This window comes from Bombina bombina, chromosome 12, assembly GCF_027579735.1.
Source record: "Bombina bombina isolate aBomBom1 chromosome 12, aBomBom1.pri, whole genome shotgun sequence".
Taxonomy (NCBI): domain Eukaryota; kingdom Metazoa; phylum Chordata; class Amphibia; order Anura; family Bombinatoridae; genus Bombina; species Bombina bombina.
Genome location: NC_069510.1, coordinates 106,476,655 through 106,498,781, shown reverse-complemented (window position 1 = coordinate 106,498,781; position 22,127 = coordinate 106,476,655). Strand labels below are relative to the sequence as shown.

Sequence of the window (22,127 nt, the reverse complement as noted above, 5' to 3'; positions counted from 1 at the left end):
AAATATAGGTGATTGTAAGATGCGTAATGTGATTTATATTGGCTGCAGGATTTAATTTTTAAAGTGCGCCCCTGGCTCACGTCGCCATACACAGTAAAGTTTCCGTTTCCAGAGAGCTCCTTTAATTGCAAAATGAGCCATCTCGCCACTCACAGGGACTGCCCCTTGTTTAAGATAATTCCACTAGGGCAGCCTCTACGAGGGTCGGGTGAAAAACCACGTCTGATCTGACGAGGTTTAATTATCGGCCCCATAACGATCTTCCTCAATTTACCTTAAATTTTTTCAGCTGACGATACTCCTACCTATCTCCTGTATTGCAAAATTCATGTCACTTTTGGACCTTGTAAAAATGTGATTTAAAATTACTATTCTATTCCACATTCTCTGTAGAAGAGCTTGTGCATTAAGTCCCTAGTATTCTCCTAATACCTGCTGACCATTTAACCACTGGTATGTAATATTGGTTCTTTTCACAGCTGTGTAACACTGCACCATCTGCAAGATATCTTGTTCTAAGTTGGTTAAAAACAGCAACTTGCAGGAAAAATGTCCACATTATCTATCTATCTATCTATCTATCTATCTATCTAATACACAGAGTAGGAAATAACCAGCTGAAAAGAAATCATGAGCTTTGGAGTGTTGCAAATAGGGAATGGTAAAAGAGTAATGTAAAACAGAGAGTTATTTTAGATCTTAAAATGCCAGTATCTTTAAAAATGAACACACCTCAAGGCGCCACCTGCTGGCAGATAATGGAGATGTAATTTGAGTTTTTCCTTAAAGGGACACTCAAGTCAAAATAAACTTTTATGATTCAGAAAGAGCATGCAGGTTTAAGACAATTTACAATTTACTTCCATTATCAAATTTTGCACAATCTTTATATTCACACTTTCTGGGAAACAAGATTTTACTGAGCATGTGCACAAGCTCACAGGGTATACGTATACTAGTCTGTGATTGGCTGATGTCTGTCACATTATACAAGGGGCTAGAAAATGGGATACATTTGTCAGAAATAAATCTACTGCTTATTTGAAATTCAGAGTAGATGTTAAACCATTGTCTTTTTATTATGCAATTCTATTGCATTTAGTGGTGCTTTAAGTCACACTAATATAAGTTATAAAGTTACAAGTTGTGATTACAAACACATCATTAATATACAATTGTAACATTGTTACTACACCATACAGGACAACAATAAATACACTGAGGATTGTGAAAGTATCACCAGATCGGGATAATACTTAAAATTCCCTTTACCTGCACTTTCACATTTTCTGTAATCAAATGACAGTTAAGCAATACTGGATATTGGCAACAAAAATTGCCACACAGATGCAAGAACATGCAGACATCAGAGGAAGACTTGTAGTTGGTTTAAACCTCACCCCCCTGTAGTTTTCTAAAGGAATACAACAATGGTACATTCCACTGCCATGGCAACAGGAATGTTGTCACTAAGCCATCACTTGGTAGAGCTAGAGGTATGTGTTTGTGTCTGATACAATGTTGTTTTATATATATACATTTAAATAATATGTAAGTACTAAAGTTTACTTATCTGTGTAAGTTTGTTTATTATCTAAAGAGCTATATGTTATATAATGTATACATTTTTGTGTGTACTAATATTATTAGGCAGAACTAATTTATACCCAAGTGTGTATACATTAGACTGTAAATGTCCATAATCTTTTTTTTTTAAATGGTTCAGGATGTACATTTTTATTTTGTGACTTATGTTACCTAGTTGGTATTTATTGAGCATCAGAAATGCTAGATATGGTAAAACAAATGTATGTAGTCTGTATAGGGCTTCCACTATTGATTAATCTTAAAGGAACATGCAGTTTTATAAAACTTTTATGTGTATTTTGATGATCAAATGTACTGCTTTCTCTTGTTGTCTTTGGTGATACTCAGCTCCTTTCTATGAGAGCATACTGAGGAATGCTCTGGAGCGTGCACAGGATTTAAGCACTATAGTTATACCATTGTTACAAACATTGGGACATGAAACCTAACATTTTCTTTCAGGATTCAGATAAAGCACACCATTTTAAACGACTATCCTATTTACTTTTATTATGTTATTAACTTCATTCTCCTCAAATCCTTAACTAGGTAGGCTCAGGCGCAGACATGCATTACTGGGAGATAGCTACTGATTGGTGGCTGCACGCATATGCCTCTTGTCATTGGCTCACCCAATGTGTTCAGTAGTGCGTTCATGAGACTACCTAGTTAAAGATTTCAAGAGAATGAAGCAAAGCACAGTGCTCCCGCCAAGTGTACGTTCCTGAGCCTACCTACCTGCTTTTCAACATAGGATACAAAGAACAAAGTAAATCTGATAATAGAAGTTAACTGGTAAGTTGATTAAAATTGTGTGCTTGATATCAATCATGACGAAATATGGGTTTTATCACCCTTTAAGCACTATAAAGTCACAGTGTATGCAACAATGTTTGTGACAATGTTTTACACATAGTGCACACACCATATTCCTCAGCATACCTCAGTATGTTCTCATAGAAAGGAGCTTTCAATAAAAAGAGAGGTGAACTTGATAACAAAAGCAAACTGTTGTACACTATGGGCCAGATTACAAGTCGAGAGCAAAATATCAATTTCGCTAAAACGATATTTGCGCTCCTCTTTGCAATACCAGCAAACGTGAATTGCACGGAAGCATTGTGCTGCGCTTCCATGGGCTATAATAGGAGCCTTGTTCTCATGTCAGACGCGGGCATGAGATCTAGCGCAGCAAAAGGGGTAAGTCGCTCAGTGATGGGCAGCAAATATAAATATATCTGTATATGCTTATAAACATATAAATGTATTTGTTAATATGTGTATAGACACAATAACACATAAATATATATGTATATACACATAGTAACACATAAATATATATGTATATACACATACTAACACATAAATATATATGTATATACACATAGTAACACATAAATATATATGTATAGACACATAGTAACACATAAATATATATGTATATACACATAGTAACACATAAATATATATGTATATACACATAGTAACACATAAATATATATGTATATACACATAGTAACACATAAATATATATGTATATACACATAGTAACACATAAATATATATGTATATACACATAGTAACACATAAATATATATGTATATACACATAGTAACACATAACTATATATGTATATACACATAGTAACACATAAATATATATGTATAGACACATACTAACACATAAATATATATGTATAGACACATAGTAACACATAAATATATATGTATATACACATAGTAACAGATAAATATATATGTATATACACATATTAACACATAAATATATATGTATATACACATAGTAACAGATAAATATATATGTATATACACATAGTAACACATAAATATATATGTATATACACATAGTAACACATAAATATATATGTATATACACATAGTAACACATAAATATATATGTATATACACATAGTAACACATAAATATATATGTATATACACATAGTAACACATAAATATATATGTATATACACATAGTAACACATAACTATATATGTATATACACATAGTAACACATAAATATATATGTATATACACATAGTAACACATAAATATATATGTATATACACATAGTAACACATAAATATATATGTATATACACATAGTAACACATAAATATATATGTATATACACATAGTAACACATAAATATATATGTTTATACACATAGTAACACATAAATATATATGTATATACACATAGTAACACATAAATATATATGTATATACACATATTAACACATAAATATATATGTATATACACATAGTAACACATAAATATATATGTATATACACATATTAACACATAAATATATATGTATATACACATAGTAACACATAAATATATATGTATATACACATATTAACACATAAATATATATGTATATACACATAGTAACACATAAATATATATGTATATACACATATTAACACATAAATATATATGTATATACACATAGTAACACATAAATATATATGTATATACACATATTAACACATAAATATATATGTATAGACACATAGTAACACATAAATATATATGTATATACACATAGTAACACATAAATATATATGTATATACACATAGTAACACATAAATATATGTATATACACATAGTAACACATAAATATATATGTATATACACATAGTAACACATAAATATATGTATATACACATAGTAACACATAAATATATATGTATATACACATAGTAACACATAAATATATGTATATACACATATTAACACATAAATATATATGTATATACACATATTAACACATAAATATATATGTATATACACATACTAACACATAAATATATATGTACATACACATAGTAACACATAAATATATATGTATATACACACAGTAACACATAAATATATATGTATATACACATAGTAACACATAAATATATATGTATATACACATACTACTAACACATAAATATATATGTATATACACACAGTAACACATAAATATATATGTATATACACACAGTAACACATAAATATATATGTATATACACATAGTAACACATAAATATATATGTGCATATACACATAGTAACACATAAATATATATGTATATACACATAGTAACACATAAATATATATGTATAGACACATATTAACACATAAATATATATGTACATACACATAGTAACACATAAATATATATGTATATACACATAGTAACACATAAATATATATGTATAGACACATATTAACACATAAATATATATGTACATACACATAGTAACACATAAATATATATGTATATACACATAGTAACACATAAATATATATGTATATACACACAGTAACACATAAATATATATGTATATACACATAGTAACACATAAATATATATGTATATACACATACTACTAACACATAAATATATATGTATAGACACATAGTAACACATAAATATATATGTATATACACATAGTAACACATAAATATATATATATACACATATTAACACATAAATATATATGTATATAAGCATAGTAACACATAAATATATATGTATATACACATAGTAACACATAAATATATATGTATATAAGCATAGTAACACATAAATATATATGTATATACACATAGTAACACATAAATATATATGTATATACACATAGTAACACATAAATATATATGTATATACACATAGTAACACATAAATATATATGTATATACACATAGTAACACATAAATATATATGTATATACACATATTAACACATAAATATATATGTATATACACATAGTAACACATAAATATATATGTATATACACATATTAACACATAAATATATATGTATATACACATAGTAACACATAAATATATATGTATATACACATATTAACACATAAATATATATGTATATACACATAGTAACACATAAATATATATGTATATACACATATTAACACATAAATATATATGTATATACACATAGTAACACATAAATATATATGTATAGACACATAGTAACACATAAATATATATGTATATACACATAGTAACACATAAATATATATGTATATACACATAGTAACACATAAATATATATGTATATACACATAGTAACACATAAATATATATGTATATACACATAGTAACACATAAATATATATGTATATACACATAGTAACACATAAATATATATGTATATACACATAGTAACACATAAATATATATTTATATACACACAGTAACACATAAATATATATGTATATACACATAATAACACATAAATATATATGTATATACACATAGTAACACATAAATATATATGTATAGACACATAGTAACACATAAATATATATGTATATACACATATTAACACATAAATATATATGTATATACACATAGTAACATATAAATATATATGTATATACACATAGTAACACATAAATATATATGTATATACACATAATAACACATAAATATATATATATATATATATATATACACATAGTAACACATAAATATATATGTATATACACATAGTAACACATAAATATATATGTATACACACATAGTAACACATAAATATATATATATATACACATAGTAACACATAAATATATATGTATATACACATAGTAACACATAAATATATATGTATATACACATAGTAACACATAAATATATATGTATATACACATAGTAACACATAAATATATATGTATATACACATAGTAACACATAAATATATATGTATATACACATAGTAACATATAAATATATATGTATATACACATAGTAACACATAAATATATATGTATATACACATAGTAACACATAAATATATATGTATATACACATATTAACACATAAATATATATGTATATACACATAGTAACATATAAATATATATGTATATACACATAGTAACACATAAATATAAATGTATATACACATATTAACACATACATATATATGTATATACACATATTAACACATAAATATATATGTATATACACATATTAACACATAAATATATATGTATATACACATAGTAACATATAAATATATATGTATATACACATAGTAACACATAAATATATATGTATATACACATAGTAACACATAAATATATATGTATATACACATAGTAACACATAAATATATATGTATAGACACATATTAACACATAAATATATATGTACATACACATAGTAACACATAAATATATATGTATATACACATAGTAACACATAAATATATATGTATATACACACAGTAACACATAAATATATATGTATATACACATAGTAACACATAAATATATATGTATATACACATACTACTAACACATAAATATATATGTATAGACACATAGTAACACATAAATATATATGTATATACACATAGTAACACATAAATATATATATATATACACATATTAACACATAAATATATATGTATATAAGCATAGTAACACATAAATATATATGTATATACACATAGTAACACATAAATATATATGTATATAAGCATAGTAACACATAAATATATATGTATATACACATAGTAACACATAAATATATATGTATATACACATAGTAACACATAAATATATATGTATATACACATAGTAACACATAAATATATATGTATATACACATAGTAACACATAAATATATATGTATATACACATAGTAACAAATAAATATATATGTATATACACATATTAACACATAAATATATATGTATATACACATAGTAACACATAAATATATATGTATATACACATATTAACACATAAATATATATGTATATACACATAGTAACACATAAATATATATGTATATACACATAGTAACACATAAATATATATGTATATACACATAGTAACACATAAATATATATGTATAGACACATATTAACACATAAATATATATGTATATACACATAGTAACACATAAATATATATGTATAGACACATAGTAACACATAAATATATATGTATATACACATAGTAACACATAAATATATATGTATATACACATAGTAACACATAAATATATATGTATATACACATAGTAACACATAAATATATATGTATATACACATAGTAACACATAAATATATATGTATATACACATAGTAACACATAAATATATATGTATATACACATAGTAACACATAAATATATATGTATATACACATAGTAACACATAAATATATATGTATATACACATAGTAACACATAAATATATATGTATATACACATAGTAACACATAAATATATATGTATATACACATATTAACACATAAATATATATGTATATACACATAGTAACATATAAATATATATGTATATACACATAGTAACACATAAATATATATGTATATACACATAATAACACATAAATATATATATATATATATATATATATATATACACATAGTAACACATAAATATATATGTATATACACATAGTAACACATAAATATATATGTATACACACATAGTAACACATAAATATATATATATATATACACATAGTAACACATAAATATATATGTATATACACATAGTAACACATAAATATATATGTATATACACATAGTAACACATAAATATATATGTATATACACATAGTAACACATAAATATATATGTATATACACATAGTAACACATAAATATATATGTATATACACATAGTAACACATAAATATATATGTATATACACATAGTAACACATAAATATATATGTATATACACATAGTAACACATAAATATATATGTATATACACATAGTAACACATAAATATATATGTATATACACATAGTAACACATAAATATATATGTATATACACATAGTAACACATAAATATATATGTATATACACATATTAACACATAAACATATATGTATATACACATAGTAACACATAAATATATATGTATATACACATAGTAACACATAAATATAAATGTATATACACATATTAACACATACATATATATGTATATACACATATTAACACATAAATATATATGTATATACACATAGTAACACATAAATATATATGTATATACACATAATAACACATAAATATATATGTATATACACATAGTAACACATAAATATATATGTATATACACACATTAACACATAAATATATATGTATATACACACATTAACACATAAATATATATGTATATACACATACTAACACATAAATATATATGTATATACACATAGTAACACATAAATATATATGTATATACACATAATAACACATAAATATATATGTATATACACACATTAACACATAAATATATATGTATATACACATAGTAACACATAAATATATATGTATATACACATAGTAACACATAAATATATATGTATATACACATATTAACACATAAATATATATGTATATACACATAGTAACACATAAATATATATGTATATACACATACTAACACATAAATATATATGTATATACACATAGTAACACATAAATATATATGTATATACACATAGTAACACATAAATATATATGTATATACACATATTAACACATAAATATATATGTATATACACACATTAACACATAAATATATATGTATATACACATAGTAACACATAAATATATATGTATATACACAAAGTAACACATAAATATATATGTATATACACATAGTAACACATAAATATATATGTATATACACATAGTAACACATAAATATATATGTATATACACATAGTAACAAATAAATATATATGTATATACACATATTAACACATAAATATATATGTATATACACATAGTAACACATAAATATATATGTATATACACATATTAACACATAAATATATATGTATATACACATAGTAACACATAAATATATATGTATACACATAGTAACACATAAATATATATGTATATACATATTAACACATAAATATATATGTATATACACATAGTAACACATAAATATATATGTATACACATATTAACACATAAATATATATGTATATACACATATTAACACATAAATATATATGTATATGCACATATTAACACATAAATATATATGTATATACACATAGTAACACATAAATATATATGTATATACACATATTAACACATAAATATATATGTATATACACATAGTAACACATAAATATATATGTATATACACATAGTAACACATAAATATATATGTATATACACATAGTAACACATAACTATATATGTATATACACATATTAACACATAAATATATATGTATATACACATATTAACACATAAATATATATGTATATACACATAGTAACACATAAATATATATGTATATACACATAGTAACACATAAATATATATGTATATACACATAGTAACACATAAATATATATGTATATACACATACTAACACATAAATATATATGTATATAAGCATATTAACACATAAATATATATGTATATACACATAGTAACACATAAATATATATGTATATACACATAGTAACACAAATATATATGTATATACACATAGTAACACATAAATATATATGTATATACACATAGTAACACATAAATATATATATGTATATACACATAGTAACACATAAATATATATGTATATACACATATTAACACATAAATATATATGTATATACACATAGTAACACATAAATATATATGTATATACACATAGTAACACAAATATATATGTATATACACATAGTAACACATAAATATATATGTATATACACACAGTAACACATAAATATATATGTATATACACATAGTAACACATAAATATATATGTATACACATAGTAACACATAAATATATATGTATATACACATAGTAACACATAAATATATATGTATATACACATAGTAACACATAAATATATATGTATATACACATAGTAACACATAAATATATATGTATATACACATAGTAACACATTAATATATATGTATATACACATAGTAACACATTAATATATATGTATATACACATAGTAACACATAAATATATATGTATACACATAGTAACACATAAATATATATGTATATACACATAGTAACACATAAATAACATAATTTATGCTTACCTGATAAATTCCTTTCTTCTGTTGTGTGATCAGTCCACGGGTCATCATTACTTCTGGGATATAACTCCTCCCCAACAGGAAATGCAAGAGGATTCACCCAGCAGAGCTGCATATAGCTCCTCCCCTCTACGTCAGTCCCAGTCATTCGACCAAGAATCAACGAGAAAGGAGTAACCAAGGGTGAAGTGGTGACTGGAGAATAATTTAAAAGATATCTACCTGCCTTAAAACAGGGCGGGCCGTGGACTGATCACACAACAGAAGAAAGGAATTTATCAGGTAAGCATAAATTATGTTTTCTTCTGTTATGTGTGATCAGTCCACGGGTCATCATTACTTCTGGGATACCAATACCAAAGCAAAAGTACACGGATGACGGGAGGGATAGGCAGGCTCATTATATAGAAGGAACCACTGCCTGAAGAACCTTTCTCCCAAAAATAGCCTCCGAAGAAGCAAAAGTGTCAAATTTGTAAAATTTGGAAAAAGTATGAAGCGAAGACCAAGTTGCAGCCTTGCAAATCTGTTCAACAGAGGCCTCATTCTTAAAGGCCCAAGTGGAAGCCACAGCTCTAGTGGAGTGAGCTGTAATTCTTTCAGGAGGCTGCTGTCCAGCAGTCTCATAGGCTAAACGTATTATGCTACGAAGCCAAAAAGAGAGAGAGGTAGCAGAAGCTTTTTGACCTCTCCTCTGTCCAGAGTAAACGACAAACAAGGAAGAAGTTTGGCGAAAATCTTTAGTTGCCTGCAAGTAGAACTTGAGGGCACGAACTACATCCAGATTGTGTAGAAGACGTTCCTTCTTTGAAGAAGGATTTGGACATAAGGATGGTACAACAATCTCTTGATTGATGTTCCTGTTAGTGACTACCTTAGGTAAGAACCCAGGTTTAGTACGCAGAACTACCTTGTCTGAGTGAAAAATCAGATAAGGGGAATCACAATGTAAGGCTGATAACTCAGAGACTCTTCGAGCCGAGGAAATAGCCATTAAAAACAAAGCTTTCCAAGATAACATCTTTATATCAATGGAATGAAGGGGTTCAAACGGAACACCCTGTAAAACGTTAAGAACTAAGTTTAAACTCCATGGTGGAGCAACAGCTTTAAATACAGGCTTGATCCTAGCTAAAGCCTGACAAAAGGACTGGACATCTGGATTTTCTGACAGACGTCTGTGTAACAAGATGGACAGAGCTGAAATCTGTCCCTTTAATGAACTAGCTGATAAACCCTTTTCTAAACCTTCTTGTAGAAAAGACAATATCCTAGCGATCCTAACCTTACTCCAGGAGTAACCTTTGGATTCACACCAGTATAGGTATTTCCGCCATATTTTATGGTAAATCCTTCTGGTAACAGGCTTCCTAGCCTGAATCAGGGTATCAATAACCGACTCAGAAAAACCACGTTTTGATAAAATCAAGCGTTCAATTTCCAAGCAGTCAGCTTCAGAGAAGTTAGATTTTGATGTTTGAATGGACCTTGTATCAGAAGGTCCTGTCTTAGAGGTAGAGACCAAGGCGGACAGGATGACATGTCCACCAGATCTGCATACCAAGTCCTGCGTGGCCATGCAGGTGCTATTAGAATTACTGATGCTCTCTCCTGTTTGATTTTGGCAATCAATCGAGGAAGCAGCGGGAAGGGTGGAAACACATAAGCCATCCCGAAGTTCCAAGGTGCTGTCAAAGCATCTATCAGAACCGCTCCCGGGTCCCTGGATCTGGACCCGTAGCGAGGAAGTTTGGCGTTCTGGCGAGACGCCATGAGATCTATCTCTGGTTTGCCCCAACGTCGAAGTATTTGGGCAAAGACCTCCGGATGAAGTTCCCACTCCCCCGGATGAAAAGTCTGGCGACTCAAGAAATCCGCCTCCCAGTTCTCCACTCCCGGGATGTGGATTGCTGACAGGTGGCAAGAGTGAGACTCTGCCCAGCGAATTATCTTTGATACTTCCATCATTGCTAGGGAGCTTCTTGTCCCTCCCTGATGGTTGATGTAAGCTACAGTCGTGATGTTGTCCGACTGAAACCTGATGAACCCCCGAGTTGTTAACTGGGGCCAAGCCAGAAGGGCATTGAGAACTGCTCTCAATTCCAGAATGTTTATTGGAAGGAGACTCTCCTCCTGATTCCATAGTCCCTGAGCCTTCAGAGAATTCCAGACAGCGCCCCAACCTAGTAGGCTGGCGTCTGTTGTTACAATTGTCCAGTCTGGCCTGCTGAATGGCATCCCCCTGGACAGGTGTGGCCGATGAAGCCACCATAGAAGAGAATTTTTTTTTTTGATGCGTAGTAAAGAGCGCCAAAAACGGCCCCTCCCTCTCCCACACAGCAGTGAAGAGAAACGAAACTGTCACAATTACAAGCAAAAAACTGCCAAGTGGAAAATAATGCCCAAATATCTATTCACACAGTACCTCAGCAATGTAAACGATTCTACATTCCAGCAAAAACGTTTAACATGATAAATAGTTATTAAAAGTATTAGTGACCTTTAGCAGAGTAGTTCCGGTGAAATACCATCCCCAGAATACTGAAGTGTATACATACATGTCATTTTAACGGTATGGCAGGATTTTCTCATCAATTCCATTCAGAAAATAAAAACTGCTACATACCTCAATGCAGATTCATCTGCCCGCTGTCCCCTGATCTGAAGCCTTTACCTCCCTCAGATGGCCGAGAACAGCAATATGATCTTAACTACTCCGGTTAAAATCATAGTAAAAAACTCTGGCAGATTCTTCCTCAAACTCTGCCAGAGAAGTAATAACACGCTCCGGTGCTATTGTAAAATAACAAACTTTTGATTGAAGTCATAAAAACTAAGTATAATCACCATAGTCCTCTCACACATCCTATCTAGTCGTTGGGTGCAAGAGAATGACTGGGACTGACGTAGAGGGGAGGAGCTATATGCAGCTCTGCTGGGTGAATCCTCTTGCATTTCCTGTTGGGGAGGAGTTATATCCCAGAAGTAATGATGACCCGTGGACTGATCACACATAACAGAAGAAATATATGTATATACACATATTAACACATAAATATATATGTATATACACATAGTAACACATAAATATATATGTATAGACACATAGTAACACATAAATATATATGTATATACACATATTAACACATAAATATATATGTATATACACATAGTAACACATAAATATATATGTATATACACATACTAACACATAAATATATATGTATATACACATACTAACACATAAATATATATGTATATACACATAGTAACACATAAATATATATGTATATACACATAGTAACACATAAATATATATGTATAGACACATAGTAACACATAAATATATATGTATATACACATACTAACACATAAATATATATGTATATACACATAGTAACACATAAATATATATGTATATACACATACTAACACATAAATATATATGTATATACACATAGTAACACATAAATATATATGTATATACACATATTAACACATAAATATATATGTATATACACATACTAACACATAAATATATATGTATATACACATAGTAACACATAAATATATATGTATATACACATACTAACACATAAATATATATGTATATACACATACTAACACATAAATATATATGTATATACACATACTAACACATAAATATATATGTATATACACATAGTAACACATAAATATATATGTATATACACATAGTAACACATAAATATATATGTATATAAGCATATTAACACATAAATATATATGTATATACACACAGTAACACATAAATATATATGTATATACACATAGTAACACATAAATATATATGTATAGACACATATTAACACATAAATATATATGTATAGACACATATTAACACATAAATATATATGTATAGACACATATTAACACATAAATATATATGTATATAGACATACTAACACATAAATATATATGTATAGACACATATTAACACATAAATATATATGTATATACACATAGTAACACATAAATATATATGTATATACACATAGTAACACATAAATATATATGTATAGACACATAGTAACACATAAATATATATGTATATACACATAGTAACACATAAATATATATGTATATAAGCATATTAACACATAAATATATATGTATATACGCATAATAACACATAAATATATATGTATATACACATAGTAACACATAAATATATATGTATATACACATAGTAACACATAAATATATATGTATATACACATAGTAACATATAAATATATATGTATATACACATATTAACACATAAATATATATGTATATACACATATTAACATATAAATATATATGTATATACACATAGTAACACATAAATATATATGTATATACACATAGTAACACATAAATATATATGTATATACACATAGTAACACATAAATATATATGTATATACACATATTAACACATAAATATATATGTATATACACATAGTAACACAAATATATATGTATATACACATAGTAACACATAAATATATATGTATAGACACATAGTAACACATAAATATATATGTATAGACACATATTAACACATAAATATATATGTATATACACATAGTAACACATAAATATATATGTATATACACATAGTAACACATAAATATATGTATATACACATAGTAACACATAAATATATATGTATATACACATAGTAACACATAAATATATATGTATATACACATACTAACACATAAATATATATGTATATACACATAGTAACACATAAATATATATGTATATACACATATTAACACATAAATATATATGTATATACACATATTAACACATAAATATATATGTATATACACATAGTAACACATAAATATATATGTATATACACATAATAACACATAAATATATATGTATATACACATAATAACACATAAATATATATGTATATACACATAGTAACACATAAATATATATGTATATACACATAGTAACACATAAATATATATGTATATACACATAATAACACATAAATATATATGTATATACACATATTAACACATAAATATATATGTATATACACATAGTAACACATAAATATATATGTATATACACATACTAACACATAAATATATATGTATATACACATAGTAACACATAAATATATATGTATATACACATATTAACACATAAATATATATGTATATACACACATTAACACATAAATATAAATGTATATACACATAGTAACACATAAATATATATGTATATACACATAGTAACACATAAATATATATGTATATACACATATTAACACATAAATATATATGTATATACACATAGTAACACATAAATATATATGTATACACATAGTAACACATAAATATATATGTATATACATATTAACACATAAATATATATGTATATACACATAGTAACACATAAATATATATGTATACACATATTAACACATAAATATATATGTATATACACATATTAACACATAAATATATATGTATATGCACATATTAACACATAAATATATATGTATATACACATAGTAACACATAAATATATATGTATATACACATATTAACACATAAATATATATGTATATACACATAGTAACACATAAATATATATGTATATACACATAGTAACACATAAATATATATGTATATACACATAGTAACACATAACTATATATGTATATACACATATTAACACATAAATATATATGTATATACACATATTAACACATAAATATATATGTATATACACATAGTAACACATAAATATATATGTATATACACATAGTAACACATAAATATATATGTATATACACATAGTAACACATAAATATATATGTATATACACATACTAACACATAAATATATATGTATATAAGCATATTAACACATAAATATATATGTATATACACATAGTAACACATAAATATATATGTATATACACATAGTAACACAAATATATATGTATATACACATAGTAACACATAAATATATATGTATATACACATAGTAACACATAAATATATATATGTATATACACATAGTAACACATAAATATATATGTATATACACATATTAACACATAAATATATATGTATATACACATAGTAACACATAAATATATATGTATATACACATAGTAACACAAATATATATGTATATACACACAGTAACACATAAATATATATGTATATACACACAGTAACACATAAATATATATGTATATACACATAGTAACACATAAATATATATGTATACACATAGTAACACATAAATATATATGTATATACACATAGTAACACATAAATATATATGTATATACACATAGTAACACATAAATATATATGTATATACACATAGTAACACATAAATATATATGTATATACACATAGTAACACATTAATATATATGTATATACACATAGTAACACATAAATATATATGTATATACACATATTAACACATAACTATATATGTATATACACATACTAACACATAAATATATATGTATATACACATAGTAACACATAAATATATATGTATATACACATACTAACACATAAATATATATGTATATACACATACTAACACATAAATATATATGTATATACACACAGTAACACATAAATATATATGTATATACACATATTAACACATAAATATATATGTATATACACATACTAACACATAAATATATATGTATATACACATACTAACACATAAATATATATGTATATACACATAGTAACACATAAATATATATGTATATACACATAGTAACACATAAATATATATGTATATAAGCATATTAACACATAAATATATATGTATATACACATATTAACACATAAATATATATGTATATACACATAGTAACACATAAATATATATGTATATACACATAGTAACACATAAATATATATGTATATACACACAGTAACACATAAATATATATGTATAGACACATAGTAACACATAAATATATATGTATAGACACATATTAACACATAAATATATATGTATAGACACATATTAACACATAAATATATATGTATAGACACATATTAACACATAAATATATATGTATATAGACATACTAACACATAAATATATATGTATAGACACATATTAACACATAAATATATATGTATATACACATAGTAACACATAAATATATATGTATATACACATAGTAACTTGAAAAGAGAAAGTGGAGGCTGTTTCCTTAAAATTAATTCCTTTATTTATTCAGTTTAAAACCGGCAAACACAGCAAGGATAGGGTATGGTGTAGAAGGCGCAGCACAGTCTGGCTTACGCGTTTCGGATGAAATCCGTAGTCATAGCCTACTGTGCTGTGCTCCACACCTGCTTAAAACTAGTTAAAACAAATGTGATTGGTGCACACATAAAAAACAACGCCTTCAAGTTTAACCAATACCAACAGTGTATAAAATTAACCCACTGGTGTCAGAACCGCACAATCTAATACATTGCCTGAGCCCATACAACCGTAATATACACACTGCAATAATTATGTCAATAACCAACATAGTGGTATACATTGTAGACAAAATGTCAAATACTAAGGGTTAGTAAGTAATTAAATGTTATTAAAAATTCTAATGCCCAGATAGTGCGTATAGGAGTCTCTATTAATATATCCTCGATATGTGGGAGTTAAATCATTACTCTTATCCTATCTAATGCACTAATGGGCAACAGAATTCAAACAATACCCTAAGTAAAGAATACCACAATAGATGCTATCATGTGTCAAAAATAAATAAATGTATAAACAAATTATAAAAATATTATAAACATGCAATAAGCAAATAATTCTAAATGAGGAGTAACCTGTCAAATACTGTATGAATTAAAGATATCTAAACAAATTGTCATCATAATGATATATGGTAGAAAATAACAAGCTAACAAATAGCGCCTCCCCATAAAGTAATCCAATGTGATATGATACAGGTTGAGCACACATGACCATCCGATGAGTCTTAAATTATAATATACAAGGAGATCTATAGGTAAATGTATTGCGAAATACCATAATATTTATTCCCACAGGTTCATTACGTCATATCTTGAATTTAGACCATCAGGCACCCGAGTGCCTAAGGTAAAAATCCAAAAGGCTTCGCGTCTGGCGAGCAATTGGTCCAGATTACCCCCCCTAGCAGGTCTAGAAACTTTCTCAATAGCACACCATGTGAATCCTTTAAGGTTGTTATCATGGTAGACTCCAAAGTGTTGTACTATTGGAGTCGTGGATCTCTTAGTGGAGAAAGAGGAAAGATGTTCCCTAATTCTAGAGTTCAGGTCTCTGGAGGTGAGTCCCACATACTGAATCTGGCACAATGTGCATTCAATCATATAGACTACCGATTCCGTTTTACAATTCATACAAGAATTGATTTTGTAACTTTTCCTCGTTCTTACACTCACAAATTCCTTAGTCACCTTGGCATAATCACAGGGCTTGCACTTCCTGTGACCGCATCTGTACATCCCAGTATGTACCAACCATGATCCCCTCTCATCTTTGTCAGTTTTTAGCAGGGTGGGCGAAAGAATAGATCCCAATGTGGGGCTTTTCCTGTAGGCACATCTGAGTCCTTGTCGGACTGTGTCAACCAATTTATCCTCAGCCTTCAATATTGGAAAATGTTTCCTGATAATCTCACATACCTGAGGATATTGGGTACTGTGTGTTGTAACAAAAGTAATTCCCTGTTTGGTTGTACTGTGCTTATTTTTAGTTTTCAGTAAGCTCTCTCTCGGTATTACTTGTACAGATTCTCTAGCCCTTTTGATCACTTTTTTGGGATACTTTCTCTCTTTTAATCTCATCTCCAATCTTTCTGCCTCCCTGCAAAAGTCCTCATTGGAGGTACAGTTCCTTTTAATCCGGGTATATTCACCTTTTGCAATAGCATAGGGAACATGTCTGGGATGACAGCTTGTTCCTAAGAGTAAGGAGTTCCCTGAAATGGATTTTCTGAAAATCCTGGAAAGTATTTTGCCATCGGAACTGCCCTCCAATGTAATATCCAAATAGTTAATTGAACTCTGACTTGCTTCAAAAGTGAAGCTTAGTCCAATGTCATTATGATTCAGATAGTCAATGAATCCCTGAATGTCAGACTGATTACCCGACCAGATGAAGAGAAGATCATCTATGTATCTCCTATAAAAGGAGATACATTTCCTGTAAGGGTTTCTATCTCCAAAGATGTGGTAAAACTCCCACCAGCCCAAAAAAAGATTTGCAAAGGAGGGAGCAAATTTGGCCCCCATGGCGGTACCACATCTCTGGAGATAGAAAACATCCTCAAATTTGAAAAAATTGTGTGACAAAAGAAAAAGTGTGACCTTCAAAATGTACTTAATGAAATCATCAGAGTAATCAGTATTGTGTTCCAGAAAAAAGGCAATGGCCTCTATCCCTTTAGAGTGTGGAATACTGGAATAGAGCGACACTGCGTCCACTGTGAGCCAGATAGATTGTGGTGTCCATCTTACATTATCCATAACATTAAGGATATGTTTAGTATCCCTAATGTAAGAATGGAGAGTGACAACAAGGGGTTGAAGGATCGAGTCCAACCACTCTGACAGATTACCCAGAAGGGATTCCACACCACTCACTATTGGCCGTCCCTGGACACTTTCCAGGGATTTGTGTGTCTTAGGTAAATGGTGGAACAACGGTATTTTCGGACAATCAACTAACAAATAGTCCATTGTTGCCTGATCCACAAAACCTTGTTCTAATCCATCATCCAAAAGATGTACTAATTTGGAACGAAAGTGAGTGGTGGGATCTCTTTGCAAAACTAAGTAATTATTCTCATTACATAGTTGTCTGTGGCCTTCATCTATATATTGTTGTCGGTCCATGACCACAACCATTCCACCTTTGTCAGAATTTTTGATCACCAGACTATGGTCCTCTTTAAGAGAGGCCAAAGCACCCTTCTCCGCAAGAGACAAATTAAATTTACTTGGGGGTTGATTGGCCTTTAGTTGTAAAAGATCCCTTTCGACCCTGTTGTAAAATGTTTCAATGACTGATCCCCTGTTATGAATAGGGTAGAATTTAGATTTCTCCTTGAATTTGGGACCCATGTTGCGACTACCCAAGTTCCCCATTGATTCTATTTGCAGCTGTTGCAGTGTGACTGTGTCACATTTATGTTCAAAATCAATTGGGTCCCTGGTATCCGTATCAACATGGGTAACTGGCACATCGGTATGATCAAGTGTACTCAATCCATGAAAATGTTTCTTCAGAGTCAAATTTCGTGTTAATTTGTTAACATCCATGATAGTTCTAAATACATCAAAATCTATAGTGGGTGCAAAATTTAAACCTTTATTCAAAACACTATATTGTGCAATACTAAGCTGTTTGGATGATAAATTTATGACATTGCCTATAATCTTGGAATTGATTATTTGTATCTGGTCTGTGGACGGGGTTCCCTCAGTTGATACTTGTCTTGATTCTTTGCATAATGCACTTTGGGCTGTGTATTCTGTTTGTTCTGTTTCCCTCCCCCCGCTGATGCATCCTGGTCTTGGGGAAAAACCTGATTGATGGCTAGAGTGTCTGGTCTGTTTTGAAAATACATATTAGGTGCTAATTCTGTGTAGTTACCTTGTTTGGGTTTAACTGCTACTGTGTTGTGTTGTACATAGCCTTGATTAGTGCTCATTGTATCTGTATAAGCTATTTGGGGAATATGTACAATATTAGGAGGGGCAGTATCTTCAAAATCTGGCCGTGTTTGTTCACTAATGATTTCACCCTCACTTGATCCCTCTGAGTCACTACCAGAGAAGGTCACATTCTTTTTATTATTATTACCTTTACCATCATTGCCACGATTCCTACTGCGATTTATATTGCCCCTCCTCCTACGGCCAAACCTAGGTTGATTTGCCCTAAAATTCCCCCTGGCACTTCTATTCCATATATACACAGAATTGTTAGAATAGTCATATTTATCCCTAATGTATTTGGTATGTTTCGTCTCCATGATCCCAGACCTCCCCTTAGCAACCAACTCTTTCAAAGTTTTATCAAATCTAGCAAAGTCATTATGACTGCTCCTCCTATTCAGTTCTATCTGTAATTCATTAATATCTGCTCTAATGCTATCCAACAATTTATTTTTATACTGTATTAGCAATTTCATAAGTCTCATAGAGCATTCAGATAGTACACTGTTCCAAGCATCTATGAAGTCTTTATCTTGTGCATCCACGTCAAAGGTCGGAAACTTGTATAGCCTTAATCCCCTCGGTATCATACTTAGACTCAAATACTTTTCTAATGTCCAGATATCCCACTGGGTTTTAGATTCTTTTAGTAACAATGTC

At 28.0% G+C, this 22,127-nt stretch overlaps 1 protein-coding gene across 1 annotated transcript in view; it reads left to right on the top strand.

Annotated features, from left to right (window-relative positions):
• The first annotated feature begins 1,470 nt into the window (after nt 1-1,470).
• RIBC1 (RIB43A domain with coiled-coils 1) overlaps nt 1,471-22,127 on the top strand; it is a 52,098-nt gene continuing 31,441 nt past the window's right edge. The window contains exon 1 of the mRNA XM_053695495.1: nt 1,471-1,496. The gene's annotated coding sequence lies outside the window, so the exon portion shown is untranslated. The remainder of the gene's footprint in view (nt 1,497-22,127) is intronic.